The sequence below is a fragment of the Gossypium hirsutum genome, chromosome D05 (assembly GCF_007990345.1).
Source record: "Gossypium hirsutum isolate 1008001.06 chromosome D05, Gossypium_hirsutum_v2.1, whole genome shotgun sequence".
In the NCBI taxonomy this organism is placed as follows: domain Eukaryota; kingdom Viridiplantae; phylum Streptophyta; class Magnoliopsida; order Malvales; family Malvaceae; genus Gossypium; species Gossypium hirsutum.
In genome coordinates, this window is record NC_053441.1 from 33,041,583 (window position 1) to 33,059,713 (window position 18,131).

Sequence of the window (18,131 nt, forward strand, 5' to 3'; positions counted from 1 at the left end):
CTAGTTTTACATCAAGTTGATATATTTTCCATTGCCTTTGAGCGGCCAATGCTACTAGTAGTCTGATTGTATTAAATATTTCCATTGGTGCAAATGTTTCAAAGTAGTCAATTCCATACTTCTGACTGAATCCGTTCAATACTAACCTTGCCTTGTTCAAAGTTCCATCAGCATTATGTTTAGCTCGAAACACCCATTTTACTATTATGACCTTCTTGTGAACTGGTCTTGCAACTAGAGCCCAAGTCTGATTTTTATGTATCATGCTCATTTCATCAAGCATAGCCTGCCTCCAACCCTCTTATACTTGAACTTATTCAAAAATAGCTGGTTCAACAATAGCTTCATCAGCCCTCTCATATACTTCACTAAGGAGTTTGGTTCCCCTAACCGGTACATGATTAATGTCCAACTTTTGATCATTTTGATCAACATCAGGTTGCATTGTTACTAAGTCTTCAGTAGCACACTCTGATTTACCTTTGCTCCAATTCTAGGATGACTAATCATCAAATGCCACATCTCTGCTTACAAAGACTTTGTAGGTTGTAAGATCCAAAACTCTATAACCCTTCTTAACACTGATATCGCCTACAAGGATGCCAGTTTAAACCTTATTTACCAATTTGTCCCTTTTAGCTGCAGGAACATTTGCATAACAGATGCAACCAAAGACTTTTAGGTGAGCAACTGATGGCTTAAAACCAAACCAAGCCTCAGATGGAGTTTTTTCAAGCAAGGCTTTAGTTGGTAGTTTGTTATAAAGATATACGACAATATTCACTACCTCAGACCAAAAATTCTAAGCAAACTCCTTTCAAACATCAATCATCTAACCATATCTATCAGGGTTCAATTCTTTCTCTCACTGATACCATTTTGCTGAAGTGTGTAGGTGTTGGTGAGTTGATGTTCGATTTCTGATTATTCACAAAACCTTTGAAACACATTTGAGGTGTACTCTATCCCATTACCTGACCTTCATGTTCTGAGGTTGCAACTTGATTGAGTTTCTATTGCAACCTTGAACTTCCAAAACACTGAGGCTACTTCTGACTTGAGCTTTCGATAGTAAACCTAGCAGAATCTTGAATAGTCATAAATGAAGAGAATGAAGTACCTACTGCCATTCAAAGATTCAGTCTTCATATGGCCACGCACATTAGTATGAACTAGCTGCAGTTTTTCAAAGGCCTTCTAGACCTTGTTTGTTGGAAATGGTAGTTTAACTTATTTTCCTAGCTGGCATACTCCACAAACTTCCTATTTTTCAACACTTTTTGTGAAATTTTCAACCAAATATTCTTTGGACAACTGAAGCAATGACCTATAGTTAACATGGCCCAACCTTCTATACCACAACCTAGACTCATCTAAGATAGTTGTGTAAGCACTAACAAACCCTTTATTCCAATCAACAACAAAGCTTCTATCAGTCATGGCTACTGACATGAGCTTGGATCTACTTGGATCATGAATCAGGTATTCTTTTCCTTTGAACACAATAGAATGTCCTTTTTCAAGTAGCTAAGCAATACTTAATAGATTTCTATCAATTTTAGGTACTAACAAAACATTGGAAACAAGTTTGGTACCTAAAGGAGTGTCAACCAATACATCTCCCTTCTTTTCTACTTTGATGTATTTGGCTATTGCCCACTTTTAATCTCGAATTAAAGGTTCTGTTTATGCTCTTGAAGATAACAGCATCAGGTGTCATGTGGTTGGTGCAACCACTGTCAATCAACCACATTTTTGTGGTTTTTCTTCTATTTGCTGAACAAGAGACATCAAATAATTACTCTTCTTGAGCATAACTTTCCTCTGCCATTTAAGCTTCTGTTTTAAGCTACTGAGGTTGGTGTTGTTTTTTTGGCCTTTGTTTTTACAAACTTTCTCAACAAGACCCATTTATTTACAAACCTTGCACTGCACATCAGGTTTGTACCAACAATTTTCTTCTGGATGGCTAATCATTTTGCAATGGAGGCAAGGTGAATATCTCTTTCTTGCTCTATCTCTTTTAGGCTTGTCTGACTAAGTTTTCTCCCCTTTGTAGCCAGAGGAGCTCAAAGTTGGTCTGCTCTTGGTTTGGAATGCACCTTCTTGATGCTCCTCTTATTTGCTAGCTCTCTTTTGTTCCTAAGCATAAAGATCATTGATCAGCTTAGTTAAAGAGATGTTTGAGAGGTCTCTCGAGTCTTCTAGAAAAGAGATTTTGGCTTTATATCTTTTAGTTAAGGTTGAAATAACCTTCTCCACAATTCTAACTTCACTGAATTGGTCCTCAAGCAGTCTGATGTTGTTTACGACAACCACGATCCTATCTGAATATTGCTTAACTGTCTCTAACTCCTTCATCTTCAAGTTTTCAAAGTCTCTCATTAAGTTTAAAAGTTGTTGCTATTTTTTTAGTGCATTGAAACTCTTCTGTAAGCCTGCCCCAAACCTGCTTTGGAGTCTCACAAGCCATGATCCTTATGAAAATCAAGTCTAACACTATTTTGGATACAGGACATTGCCTTGTACCTCTTGGCTCTATCATCTAAGTGTTTCCCGATCTGAGCTACCGTTGGGTTAGCTCTCAAGGGTGGTGGTTTAAGATCAGCATTGACAACCTTCCACAAGTCAAATGCTTGTAGGTAGGTCCCCATTTTCACTACCTAGATGTGGTAGCCTTCACCATTGAACACTAGTGGTGGTGTTGGAGAGAAACCTGATAAGATATTGTGTTTATGAGAGTGGAAAAGAGAAAGGTCCTCTAAGAAGTTGGCTCTCGATACCAATTGTGGGAGTTAAGAAAACGAATCAAGAAATCATTGCAAAGTCTTACGCTAAAAGCATCTGTAACTTACTAAACAAATAAAGAAAATCAAGCTTGAATTGTAATAGATTGCTCAATCAGAACCAAAACCAAAGAAGAGAATTTGATGAATAATTCATAGATAACATTGCTGAAAACATCACATTACATATATCAAGTAATCAGCTTGACTGAAAATAAAAAAATTACCTAAACACACCTAACTCCACTATCAAAGTCTCGAAACTTATAAAACTTTGCTTGCACACTTGGTTAAACTGATTTATCACATCTATCAGCACCAAATTACAACAAATAGATTACCAACTTAGTTCAAATGTAACTAAGTAACAAAACATCAACTAATCAACAAAAAAACAACTGCATGTTCTTTAGCTGCAATCTACATAGCACGAGTTGAATGGCTACATGAAAGCCATCTTTTAACATGTACACACCTTAAACGTTGTAAGAACCTAGAAAACCAAAATAATCTTAAGATAAGCTAAACTTTTGGTCACCCAACTATGTTCATATTTCTATTTTGGTCACTTGCTATTAAATTGATAACAAAAAGTTTTTTTTTCTAATTGGTACAATAACACATTTAGTACTTAATACTTACATGTTCTAACAATTTGATCCTAATTCAGAATAATTCAATAAATTTAACCCTTCACATTTATAAATGCTATCAATTTGATCATAAAAATAGAGACATTATCCATCTAAAAATTTGTAAAACCCCCTCCAAAAAGCGCTTTTCAGTTTGATAGATTGCTTTACTTGCTAATTTGGATGGTACTCTTTTTTGGGTGTTAGGTAATTTTTCACTAAACCCTTCCTTTCTAATTTCATTTTTTCCAGTTAAAGATCTGAGTAAATGCACCTGAAATTCATGCAGTTTTTGGTTCAATTCTTTTAATTTTCTGAATTACGGTTTTGTTTTTCTTTTTGTTCTTGCATTTGACTTGATTTTGTATTAATTATCTGTTGATGATAAAGTGGAACGGTTAAGTTTGGGAAAAAAATAGTACGACTAGCAGTGGAAGTTTTATTATCTTACTGCTTTGTACGGCTGCGTGATGTAAATTGGGGACTTTCTATATTTGTGGTTAAAGCATGAACTAATTGGGGTGGGTTTAACCTCTGAACACAATTGCAGGGAGGATGATTTGAGATTGATTTTAGTGAATAGTTAGTCCAATGCTATGTTAGTTTAATTATGTTGTCTTCCTTTCTTTTGGGGGTATGGACTTGCGAGCGTGCGGGAATAGGTTAATGGGAATTCCTATTGGCATCTAAAATGAATTTGTTTTATTGGAGAAGTTATTTTTCTTTTTTGGGTTTTACAAATTTATAGGTGTGGAATGCTTCTATTTTAAATGCCGAAAGTTTTAATTAGGAGGCTTAAGGATTGAATTGATAGAATTTGTAAATGCGAAGGGTTAAAATTATTAAATTATTTAGAATTAAGATCAAATTGATAGAATATGTAAGTGTTGGGGACTAAATATGTTATTATACTAGTTAGAAAATGACATTCCGTTATCAATTCAACAACAGGTGACCAAAACAGGAATGAATTCAAATATTAATGCCTAAATTAAAAAATTTTAAAAGTGGGGTGACCAAAATAGGAGCACGAACATAGTTAAGTGACATTTTTATAATTTATCCACAATTTTAACCTTCAGGTCAAAGCAAGTGTTTCTAAACAATAGATTAGGGGTGAGCATTCGATCGAATCGAATCGAATCGAATCGAAAATATTCGAGTTAATCGAGTTTTCGAATCTCATTTTATCATCCTAACTTTATTTGAAGTTTTCTCGAATCGAGTCGAGTGAGATGGAATTCGAATCGAATCGAATCGAATATATTTTTCGAGTTAAATTTTAAAAAATAATTTTGGGTCCTTGTAACCTTTGTCACCCATCGTAATAAAATTTGTCCACCTTAATCAAAATTTTTATTAACTTTCATCACTTCATAATTTATTTATTAATTTTTTATATACTGGTTAGCTTCTTTGCTTGCTTAGTTGTTTCAATTATCTTCAGATTCTTGTCACTATGTATTTTAGAATTAAAAAATATATTAAATATAAAAATATAATTTTTTAATAAAAGTTATTTTAAAAATAAAATGTGAAATTGATACCAATATAAAATTTTAACATGAATATTTTATGGCATAATTAATAATTCAATTTTAATATAAATATTCAATATGACTAAACAATTCAATAATAAATAATATAAAATGTGAAATTTAATTTAATAATATAAATAGTATATATAAATAAAATTATTACTATTTATGTTTAGTGATTTTTTTTGGATAATTTTAATTTTTTATTTGAGAGTTAAGGGTGATAAGTAAAAGTTTAGGGGAAAAATAAAAAGTTTTGAGGAATAAAAGTTTGAGGGAAAGTAAATAGGGGGAGTAAAATTTTGGAGGGAAAATATTAAAAAAAAAAATTGGAGGGGGGAGGGTTTGGGATAGATGGGAGGTGGGATGGGAAGTGAATAAAAGTTTTAGGGGAAAAGTGGGAGGGAGTAAAAATTTTGGGCGAAAACAAAAGGTTTTGAGGGTTTTTGGGAGTAAAATTTTGAGAAAAAAATAAATGGGAGAGTAAAATTTTGGTGGGAAATGGATTTTGGGTAGATTGGGGGGTTGGGAGGGGAGGGGAGTAAAGGTTTTGGGGGGAAAGTGGGAAGGAGTAAAAGTTTTGAGGGAAAAGTAAAAAGGTTTGGGAGTTTGGGGTAAAAATGTAAAATATTATAGTTTGATATTCGAATTATTCAAATTATTCGAGGTATTTGAATTCGAAAACTCAACTCGATTCGAACTCGAAATTCGAAAAAAAAAATTCGAGTTGATTCGAATAACTCGATTAACTCGAATAACTCGATTCGTTTAACTCGAAATTCAAATTTTTTTTCAATTTTTTCGAGTCGAATCGAGTTTTGCTCACCCCTACAATAGATATATACTCAAAATAAATAGTTAACAGCCAATTTTATTAACAATGAAAGATATTGATATCTTTTATACACTTGGACTGGATAGATTTTTCTAGTTAAACATTTTGAGTGAATTAGACTTTTCAATTAAATGGTGGATTTTCACCATTTCTCTATCTTGGGAAAGATTTTAGGTCAGTGCCGAAGATTTGGGAAAGGATATGAAAAGTGGTATAGCTAAGTTAGACATACCGTGAGACATGGGAGAGAGACGAAGAAGGGAGGGATAATTTTTTTTTAAAATTTTAAATATTAATATAATTATTTTTATTTAATAATTTTTGAATTATATTTTAATGGGATGACGATGTGGTAAATTTTGATTGGATGTCATATTTTTTTAACGATATTAACTATAAGTATCAACTGCATGAATATTTTTATTGTATAATTATAAATGTTAAACATCAAAAATCAAATCAGGGTTTGAACAAATGAAATGAAGTGTAAATTTTTTCATTTATAAATTTATTTAAACCCTCCATAATATGATTGATGCAATTGAAGGAGACTTGAAATTAAATTTTTTGTTTGGAGAAAGTAAGCTCAGCCAAAAACCTTATTGTTTTCGAGTTGCATCAAATCAAAGCAATTACATTTTGTTTGCACATTGGACTAACACCATATGCATTATTCAATACACTATCCTCTTCGAAAATTCAACCTCACAATTATAATCACCTTTTCTATTAGGACCCTACACTTCCTTATCAAGACAATCCTTTTCCATTTTTGTATTACATTACATTGCATCAAATCAAAGCCACCACACCTTATTTGGACGTTAACGTGCAACACGGTCGTCCTTTTCTTTGCAATAACTTATTGTCTTTGAATATTATACACGGAAAACAACTAAATTTTCCAATAGAATTTCACGAAATGAAATCTATAAATTTCTATTCGACAAAATACGTTAATGAATAAAATATATAAATAAATTGAATAATTTATATTTAAATTATCGGATATGAAAAATAAATAAATAACATAACAAAGACATAAATCAAAAAATAAGAAATGAGTTTTACTAGATGTCGAGGCCTGTTTTACATAGTTACTTTAACACAGATTCGGCCACTCCTACTGTGTTTGGAGAAACGTTGGTCGAATGTCTCCTAGGATACAACAACACGATGATCGAATCAGTATCACCTTTACCGTGATCAACGAACAAACGATGCCTTTTTCTATCACCAAAACGTTGGAAAATATGGAGAAGAAAAGAGAAGAATTCCGAAGAGAAAATAATCTCGGTGTGGGAGAGTGAGATTGAGCAAATAATTCAGAAAAAGTCTCAAAGTGGACGAATTTTTGAAAATATCCATGTATAAGGAGACAATCTGCATTAAAAGGGAAGTCAAATAAAATCAGGATATATGTCTTTTTATATAATATATTTGCTAAGAAAAAAAATTGTGTTGTGCTAAAATATCCGCAGGCCCACTTTGTGCCTGACTGGTCCAAAAATTTCGCATCACCCACGTTGTGTGGGTGCACCCCAACCCCTACCGGTTTGGACCTATACCCTTCTATGCACGCGCATCTACAAGGGGCGCCCGTTACTATCAAACCCCAACAATATCAAACCGGTACCTCGACACCAATAAACTACCTGACAGGTTCAGGTTCCAATCCGGGGGACAATCCAACCAATCTTGTACTTCCTGATCTAGACGAAATGGCAATAATAGAAAAAGCAAAGGTGGAACTGCCAAAATAGCTCGAAGATCGATACAGATGTTTAGAGGAAAAACTCAGAGCAATGGAAAATGCTAAATTCCATTACGAGGTTAACGCCAATGATTTGAGTTTGGTCCCAGATCTAGTACTCCCGCCGAAATTCAAGACTCTAGAATTTGAAAAGTATAATGGGACTAGTTGTCCTAAAGCTCACATCACGATGTTCTGCCGAAGAAATACGGGATACGTTAATAACGATCAACTGTTGATTCATTACTTCCAAGATAGTCTGATTGGGTCAGCTGCCAAATGGTACAACCAACTGAGCCATGCAAAAATTCACTCATGGAAGGACTTGGCACTGGCTTTCATAAAGTAATACAGCCATGTGACACACATGGCACCCGACAGAATCACATTGCAGAATATGGAAAAGAAGCAAAGTGAGAGTTTCAGACAATATGCCCAAAGATGGAGAGAGGTAGCAACACAAGTCCAGCCACCTCTTTTGGAGAAAGAAACCACGATGCTTTTCATTAACACTCTGAAAGCCCCGTTCATTAACCACATGTTGGGAAATGCTACCATGAGCTTCTCAGTTATGGTAATGTCCGGTAAGATGATTAAAAATGCGGAAGAAGTGGGAAGATAGATGCAGGGGAAAGTGTCAAAAGATCAACCCCAAAGAGCAAGGAAAATGAAGTGAATAACCTGAACATGTATAATAAAGTGTATTCCAAATCAGTCACTGTAGGCCAACTGTGGGTCGTAACCACTAGTTATCAAGGTACTTCAAGGCAAGAATCCAACTCGAGGCCAAACACAGAAAGACTCCAGTTCAAATCCATCCCGATGACATATAGAGAGCTATATCAGAATCAGTTTGATGCGCATATGGTATCTTTGTTCTACTCAGAACCTTTGCAACCTCCGTTTGCAAAATGGTATGATACGAATGCTAATGCGAATACCACGCAGGAATAACAGGACACTCAATTGAAAACTGCACTACATTTAAAAAGTTAGTTGAAAGGTTTATTAAGATGGGCATCGTGAAGTTTGACGATCCATCAGGACCTAATGTGGCAGGAAATCTGTTACCCAGTCATCTAGACTCAGGGATAAACGCGATAATTGAGAATGGAGGAAAGAGAACCACAACCAATGTTGCAGAAGTAAAAACCCCATTGAAATGAGTTTTGAAACAAATGATAGACATGTGATTAATCATTCAGAATTCGGAAAAGAGACCAAAAGGGATGAGGAGCTACTGTGAGTTCCACACTGAAGAAGGTCATGAAATCTAGGAATGCACTGAATTCAAAGCTTTGATGCAGAGCCTAATGGAGAATAAAGAGTTGAAATTCCTTGAAGAAGCCAAAGGCCCGGAAGGAATGTTGAGGAATTTGAATGTTAGCGCAGTATTTGAAGAGGGAGCTGGGAAAGAGAATTTATCAGGCATTTACCCTTACACACCTGGGAGTGTTTTGAACAATGAGACTGTGGAAGAGATCCCTGAACTTTTTAGACCTAATTCGGAGTAATGTATAAAACACGTTTATTGCTTTAAGCCTAGGAGCAATAAGAATCCTTTTGTGAAATTGGCTTATGTCCAACATCTTTATTTCAATAAAATGCATCTTTGTTTCTCATTTCAAGGAAAATGTTTTATCTGACAAGCCCTTATCAGTTATGTTCTCTCCACATAATTTTAGTTGAGAACTAATTTTGAAAAGTTCTGAATTGTATTCACTTACAGCATTAAAATCTTGCAATCATAAGTGCATCCAATCATAAAAAGCTTTAGGGAGGATCACCATTTTCTGATGGTTAAATCATTCTTTCAAAATTTTCCACAACTCAAGAAGGTCTTTCACAGTGAGATATTCCACTTTTAATCCATCATGTAGATGATGACGGATGAAAATCATTGCTTTTACCTTGTCTTGGTTAGATGCTTCTTTATTTGCTATTACAGTATTCCCTAAACCTTTAGCATCTAGGTGAATTTCAGCATCTAACACCCATGTCAAATAATTTTTACCTGAGATGTCTAGGGCGACAAATTCAAATTTAGCAAGATTTGACATTATAATCACTAAAAAAACTAAAAAATATTAGTAAAATAATATCAATCATATTATTTGTCAAATGTAATTGTTATAATGTATTTAAGAATAAAAATAAGAAATAGCATAAAATAACTTGTGATATAAAATTTAGGATTACCTTAAGTCGATGGATAAATTAAATTCGATTCCTCCCAAGAACTTTAAGCAAATTGCTACACAAGTTTGAACCCCTTTTTTTCGTCAATTTTGGGTAGTCAAGCAACCAATTTGAATGCTAAGTTAGAAAAATAATGAAAGTAATTCAACGGGGGATTAGAAAAGGATAGAAAGCAATTGAGGTATGAGTTTCAAAATTCTTTTGGGAGGTATCAAATGAAAAATAAGAACGAGGTGGGTTTAGAAAAAATATTCAGAATCATACTGGTAACGTGTTATAAAATAAAGAGAGATGGAGAGAATAAAGAACAAAGAAAATATGAAAGCAATTAAGAATGTACTTTATTAATAAAAATGAATGATTATAATGCTTCATTAGAGTCTCTATTTATAGGCATAAGAAGTATAAAATAAGTAGAGATATAACTCTAATAACTATTATAATTTAAAGTACATCAAAATTTTATCTTGATCATGATGGACATCCAATTAGACCTGTCCATGGGCCGGGCGGCCCGGCCCGACGGCCCGCCCGAAATATGGGAGGGTTTGGGTAAAAATATAGGCCCGAAATATGGGCTTGGACAGAAAAAGAGGCCCGTTTAAAAAATGAGCCGGGCCTCGGGCAGAATTTTTTTGGCCCGGGCCCGGCCCGAAAATATATTAAATATATATTTTTATGTTTAAAATATAATAGTTTAAGTTTTTTATGTTTAAAAAATATATATTTATTTTTATGTTTAAGTTTTTAGTTTTAGTTTTCATTTCCCAATCCACCCGTCTGTCTTCCAATTCCAAATCCCTAACCTTATCTTCCTTGACTGCCGATCCACCTCCACCGTCAAGACCTCCACCGATCCACCTCCGGTCCTCCACCCACTTCCAGAATTAAGCGTTTAGGGTTTGTTTCTTCCCGAATCGCCAAGTAGAAGCAAGCATACAAGGGAGTTTGGTACAGGTACGAGTTTGCTCATCTTCTTCGATTTCCTCGTTTTCATTCTCTTTAAGATACTTCATTTCTTCTGATTATTCTTCTTCATGTCTCATCAACTGTTCTTTTTTATTTTTTTTTGCAATGCCTTAGAAGATGCAAAAAATCTAGGAATAGAATCAACTGCCTCTGTTGGCTTCGTTGTTCTGGTGAAATTGAAAGGAACATAACATGAGTGTAGGATGGTTAACGAGGGTCGTAAGATGTCACACTATTGCTAGAGGTGAATGACATTGTATGGGGGATTTAAAGGGTTTTGGTAACATAAACAAGTAAGGCTTATAGTCAAGCTTAAATGAGATGCCTATTGTGGACACAGGGACCTTCCTGAGTACCTAAAATTTAAGAGCTTGTTACATTGAAAAAACCCCAGATTTATGTGAGACCATACCTGAAGGTTTTGATAATAATAATCTAAATGACATATCTCTGATATAGTAGTGCTCTACAGACTACATATATGAGAAAAGAAAGAAGAGAACACATTAGTATCGCTTTCCCACCAAGCACAAACTTAATATTGTAAAGCTAAAGATTATATGCAACATGGACTTAGCTCATGTGGTATGAAGGTTAGGCGTTAGAATAGAGTTGTTAGGTTGAACTCTAATCTTATGTTCTTTGTGAATTACCATCTTTGTAACACTTCAAATAGACGAGAAAAAAGTTTAGTCCTTGTTTTGGTATGACTATTGTTGCACTTCTCTCACGTTTTTTAAGTTAGTGTTAGAACTATGCTGTGATTTGAAGTGTAAACACTTTCTGTTATGATTTGAGAAACAAAGACAATGCTTTTTTCTCCCTACTACTAATATGCTCCCATTTCAGCCTTTGGTGGGCTTTTTCTAAATTTATGAGCTTTTATAGTCCGAGTAATTTTATTGCCCTCCCTTTCAAATAGTTCCCTTACTGATATTGAATCAGTTTAAATTTATGTTTGAAGTATTAGGAACTTAAATGAGATGCCTATTGTGGACACAGGGACCTTCCTGATTACATAAAATTTAAGAGCTTTGTCTACTTGATATGTTTCCTGGAAAACTGTTGCTTTCGTTAATCTTTGTAATGGCCGTAGATGGTGTTGCCTGGCTGTGAAAACATGTGTATCTGTTCCATCACTAGACTTGTGTGAACTTTTTATTCCAGAGTATAGTCATTTCATTGGCTGTCAACTTTCAATTTCATATTTTGTTGTCTACTTCCTTAAAAGATCAAATTGATTTTGTTTCACAGATTGTTCTAAACAAGGTATTACTTGTGGGAACAAAAACAACTACATTGATGCTTTTAAGGTTGCCATTTGCATGAGAGTGTGTGAGACTAAATTGTCCCTTACATATGATTGATTAAGATATATGTCTTTGATCGACGATACTATACCTCTAACCCTTTTGTCTGTTCATCTTCAGGATTGTTGGTTACTTAGAGTGTGAGGCTTGCTTGATGAGCTAGTATAATAAAAGTCGTATCATAAAATAGACTGCTAAGTTCTTAAATATTTTTTTACAAATACATGTTGTAATGCGTACTGTAACTAAATTGGAGCTAAATTGTTGCTGGTTTTACTTTTATTTTACCCACTGAGATCTGAAGTCTCTTCAGAGTGTTGTTTTTGGCTTAATGATTTTTGCCTTTTTCTTCTTCTGTGCAATAACTTGGAAAATGGGAGTGTGTACAAACTACTAGTTCTTATTAGTTTTGGAGCCAGTCCAATCCGCATGATTTTTTAATCTGCAGTACATGATTTTAGTAAACATTAGGATTAATGTTTTTTACTTTTTCAGGCATTAGGTACCAGATTCACTCAATTTGTACAGCCTGTATTTCAGAGGTACAAAATAATAATAATAAAACATTAAGTTTGTTTTACTAATCAAATGTTAGATTTTATTACAAAAATTAATACAATTAACAATTAATAATTTGATAATTTTACTAACAATTAATTTTAATAACAATTAGTTTTAATTTTATTTAAAAATTAAAATAAAAAACGGGCCAGGCCGGGCCCCATATTTTTTCTCAGGCCGGGCTTGGGCAAAATCTTGGGCCCATATTTTGGGCCGGGCCCGGGCCTGATAAACGGGCTGAAATTTTTTTATGGGCCCGGCCCGAATCCGGCCCGGCCCGGCCCATGGACACCTCTACATCCATTTAATAAGATATTCATAACAATTTACTTATAATTGAGTGATTATTTTACAACTTTCTATAGTGAATTTTTTTTTGAATGAATGTAGATTGCCCTAATTAATTTTTTTGGACGAAACAGTTAACCAGTCGATTAATCGAAATGAACTAGTATTAATTGAATTAACCAAAATTTTTAATCCTTTAACCGTTAATCAAACCGAAATATTTCAATTAATTTGGTCGGTTAACTGAATTGACCAAAATTTATATATTTTGTTTTTTTTTTGTTAAAACAAATATAAAAATATCAATAAAAATATTGGTAATGCTTATTTGACCGAATTATCCGAATTAGTAATAGCCTAATACATATAATATATAATATTATTTATTAAGTTTGATTAATTACCCGATCTAGAACCGAATTAACCTTAACTGAAATTTCAAAAAAACTTTTAATCGACCTCTAACCGAACTAAACTAATTAACCGGTCGATTAATCAAATTAGATCAATCCAATCAATTAATTTAGTTTTAATCTAAATTTCACCATCCCTAATAATGATGTATATCTAATATCATTTGATTGCGTCTGTCCTTGAATTTTATAACCCTAACAGTCAAAATTGACTAACTTAAAATATACATTATCCTTCGATACCATTTTGATTTGTATTGGTAAAAAATTGTCATGACTTATTATTTTTAGAATTTTATTTATAGATAAAATTTCAAAAAATTATATTATAAAAATTTTAAATAAATAAGTTTTAAATATATTTTAATAAATTTTAATTAATTACAGTTTTCAAAATAAACAATATCAAAGTTTAGAAATTTTAATTTCATGAATTGTGAGTGACATTTTTATTTGGGAAGAAAGAGTATATTATTTCTAATGTTGTTATTCTATATGTAAAATATTAATCCAAAATTTCATATCCAATCTAATTTTTTTAATTTAATCGACGATAAATTTAAAATTTATTGGGTTCTTTTTGTTGAATATAGTGGGTTATTTTAGCTCTTTGTTAGTCTTAATACGTAATGTAAATATATTGTATTTTTTATTAGTATTGTGTTGTGGGCTTGTAAACCAAACAGATGATCAAACTGTTGGTAAAGTGCAAGGAAGTCGACAGGAAGAAGATCAATAAACTTGGTTTTACAGCAATGGATGTGTTACAAAGAGAAACTCTTGCCGACAATAGGACGAGTGTGAAAATTCTGAAGAGTAATCCCCGCAGGTTTTCAAAGTTTTCTAACTTCGATGAAATACTGACAGATTACTTCAGAGAACTGAAACCCGAAACAATCAATGCATTGCTCGTCGTATTCTCACTGGTCCTATCAATGACTTACCAAGCAATTCTCATCCCCCCGGGTGGTTTTGCAGAGGACGGTGCAGCCAGTTGAAATTATAAAGATACTCGTGAAGGAAAATCAGTGATGACCTCAACTAATTTTTTTCTGTTTTACATTTCGAATGGAGTGGCTTTTTTCATATCGTTTGTCATTATGATGTCACTGTTTGATGTCGTCGCTAAAAATATCATGGTTTGTTTGTGGCCACTTTACTTGTTGATGTGCATCTCCTACGGGCTTGCTTCCAGTACCATCGCACCGTCGAATTCTGTCAATAATTTCGTTGGATTTGCGGTACCCGTCATTTTTACGTTATTTGTTGGTATCTCTTCATTTCGTTTCAGAAAGTACCAAAATGGAGATGTCTAGGAACTCGTATGTTGATCTGATGGTTAGGGTGTTCATCGTTATAAGTGTGATTAAGTTCAAATCACGCTAATTGTATTATTGTTAGGGTTTTGTCCTCCACTTATAATTCAAAAAAAAAATAAAGATATCTAGATTTGATTTTAATATTCAATAAATTTGAAGTTTGAGCAATATCTTATTTTAGTAGATATTATTCTTATTGAACAATTATTAAAATATTTTTATAAAATAAAAATAATATTGTAGGATACTTTTTTCATTTCCAATAATATGAAACATAGAAAAATATGTTCCATAATATTGGAATCCAAAATATTATATCAACCATCTTTCTTATTTTAATTAAAGCTTGATCTTTTATAGATAATTGAATCGATAATTTTTTTTATGGTTTAATTATTTTATTTAGATTAAAATATGTTATAAGTTTCTGTTTTCTTTATACATTTGAAATTTAACCTTTCTAATTTTATATCCAATAATTTAGTCTCTAGCTACATTTCAAAATTTAAAATTTAAGTTCAATTTTTAACTTCATTAAAAAATTTCTATTAAAGTCACAGGTTCATTTTTGAAATAACAAAATACTCCTTTAGTAGCCATGTAGCAAGAAATAAAGATGTTGTAGTAAACCTGAATTTAATAGAATAATTTTAACGGTGTTAACAATTTAACTTATATTTTAAAATTCAAAAAGTGGAGAGACTAAATTCCTTGAAATAAAAGTAAAAAAAACTAAATAAATTCCAAATATATGAAGAGTATAGAGATTTAGAGCATATTTTATTTATATTTAATTTTATGATAAATAAAATAAAATTTAATTTTATGATTGATAAATATTTTTAATAAAAATAGCTAAACTATAATTACATTTGGTCATCCATATTTATGTAAATTTACATTTTTGGTCACTAAAATTAAAACAATAACATTATCAATTTATAACAATATATTCATTCCGCCATTGTGTAATGGCAAATGTGATTGACTCTATAACGATCTGACTTTAGACGGCGTCAAGAAATGCGGTTTCAAAATCCAAATCTCATAAACCGAGTCCGTGAGATTATAATAGGAGGATTTATGAAGTGAGTATGAAAATATATTAAAGATCGGTTAAGAAATTTAATCAAAAAAATTCGTTAATTAAAGTTCAGAGACTAAATTGTAAAAGTCTAATCGTTATTGATTTTTATATTGGAAAATGTTCGATGACCTAATCGGTAATTAACCAAGGGACCTAAATGGAAATTAACTCATTGTTTCTTATAAGATAGTGGATGATAATGATGATAGTCAGAGATTAAATTGTAAAAGTCCAATCGCTATTGAATTTTATATTGGAAAATGTTTGATGACCTAATTCGTAATTAACCAAGGGACCTAAATAGTTATTAACTCATTGTTTCTTATAAGATAATGGATGATAATGATGATAGTCATTTAACTTTGTAATTAAAATTATAATATATATACCTTAAATAAATCAACTAAACACGATTAAGTTTATTAATTAAGCTATTAATCTAAATATATATATCAAATAGTGGAGAGAGGATGAATTCATCATCTTTCTCCCAAAGCTTGTCGTCTATTGTTGAAGGGAAGAAGAGGTTTTTCCCTTTTTCAATTCGATCAAAATTACCAAGGTATTAAGCACTTTTCTTTAAGATTTTTATATATTCATGATCCATTAAGCTTAATCTAGTTAACTCAATGCTTAGATTTTGAGATTTTTAAGTTTATACCAACTTGTCATTTATGAGTTTTGTGAGATTAAAGCTTGAAATTAATAGATATGTAATTGTTAAGTTTAGATTTAGTTGAAGTTGTATTAGAAGATAGTGAGATTAGTTTAGAATTGAAAGTTTAGTTCATTTAGACATTAGGTACTAAATTGAATAAATAGGAATTTATTAAGAAATTATGATATAGATTAAAAGTAAAAGGTCCCTAATGGAAGGATATGAAATTGAATTTTGATTCGATGTTAAATATCATAAGATATGAGTATTTTTTATATAGGGACTAAAACGAATAAAATGAAAAAATGCATAATTATATGTTTTTCATGTGATTGATTGGAACTAATACCATTTTTGTAATAGAATTATTGAACGTAGCTAAAGAAGAAGTCGAGTCGTCCCAAGAGAAAGGAAAGGCCAAAGTCATAGACGAGTGACGATTATAGTTTGTAATTTCATGATTTGAATTTGATATATATATACATACATATATATAACTTGTTACAAAGTAGCTTGTATGAGGTAAGCATCATGTTGGTCACATTATTTGGTTTGTATGTGATGATATGAAATGTTGTGAATTGAATTAAGATGAGCATGGTACAAATGGGTATTTTACAAAACAATGTGTACCCTCTAAATTGTCTCGAATAGAGTCGAGTATATTTGGCATGCCAAAGGATTATCGTACAAGATTATACTTTGGTTTATGTCGATGAGGTGCAGAGCGCAAATTTATACTTTGGACGTTCTGATGAGGTGCAAAGCACAAATTTATACTCTGGACGTCTTGATGAGCCAATAGGTGCTAGATATACTGGTATGATGGTTGGATGATTCGTGTGTCTGTCTGAAGTCACTATCCGATTATAGGGGTTATGAAACTATATCATGCTATGTGATTTTTTTATATGAAAAGCTATTATTCAATGATAAATTTGGTATGTTAGTGATTAAGTAACAAAAGATGGCATGTGAAAGATCATGCGAACCAGATAATAAAAGAAATCGAGATATTAAATGTGAATAAGAGAAATCGAGATGGAAATGAGAAAATAAAATGATCTTGGTAACATGTTATAATGCATATGAAATGTGATATAATGTTAAATAAGATTACATGTTCATATGCGTCATGCCTAATTAAATGTGGTATGAGATTTTACACATGAGACATGAAAATGCAAATTGATTTGGTTGATAGTTCAACTAGATATTGACTGTATTGATTTCTTGGTTCTATTGATTATTGATTTAAATCATGAAAGTACTAAGTATAACAATCCGTTTTTAGTGGTGTTGAAAATGGCTATTTCGGAACCCCATTTTCGATATTCAAGCCCATAAATATTATTATTTTTATATTTACGAGATTATAATAAAATTTAATTAAAGTTTGATCCCTTAATTTTTGTTAATTGGATAGTTAATTAATGTACAATGACTAAATTATAAAATTGATAAAAATTAATCGTTATTGATTTTTAATTACTTGGAGGACCAATTAAGCAATTAATCCATTTTTAAATGGATGTTTGGTGGTGGATATTGGTTGGCATTCACCAAATCTGTTAAATTATGCCTATGGTTAACTAATTAAGATTAATTAAGTTAACTATGATTAATTATAAATTAATCAAGTATAAAAAAAATAAAAGAAACTAGGGCCAGTTTTCCTTTGATCTTTTTTCTCTACTGATTCTTCAAGAAAGAAAAAAAGAGTTTTAAGCTTTCAAACAATCCACCTCAAATTGATAAGCAATTTTAAATAATTTTCTTGTAA

The 18,131-nt window shown here is 32.1% G+C and overlaps 1 long non-coding RNA gene across 1 annotated transcript; it reads left to right on the top strand.

Annotated features, from left to right (window-relative positions):
- Positions 1-10,462: 10,462 nt before the first annotated feature.
- On the top strand, positions 10,463-14,528 carry LOC107911702 (uncharacterized). Its single transcript, XR_005914237.1, has 3 exons — positions 10,463-10,700; positions 11,967-12,564; positions 13,971-14,528. It is a non-coding gene; the product is annotated as an uncharacterized lncRNA (long non-coding RNA).
- Positions 14,529-18,131: the final 3,603 nt, after the last annotated feature.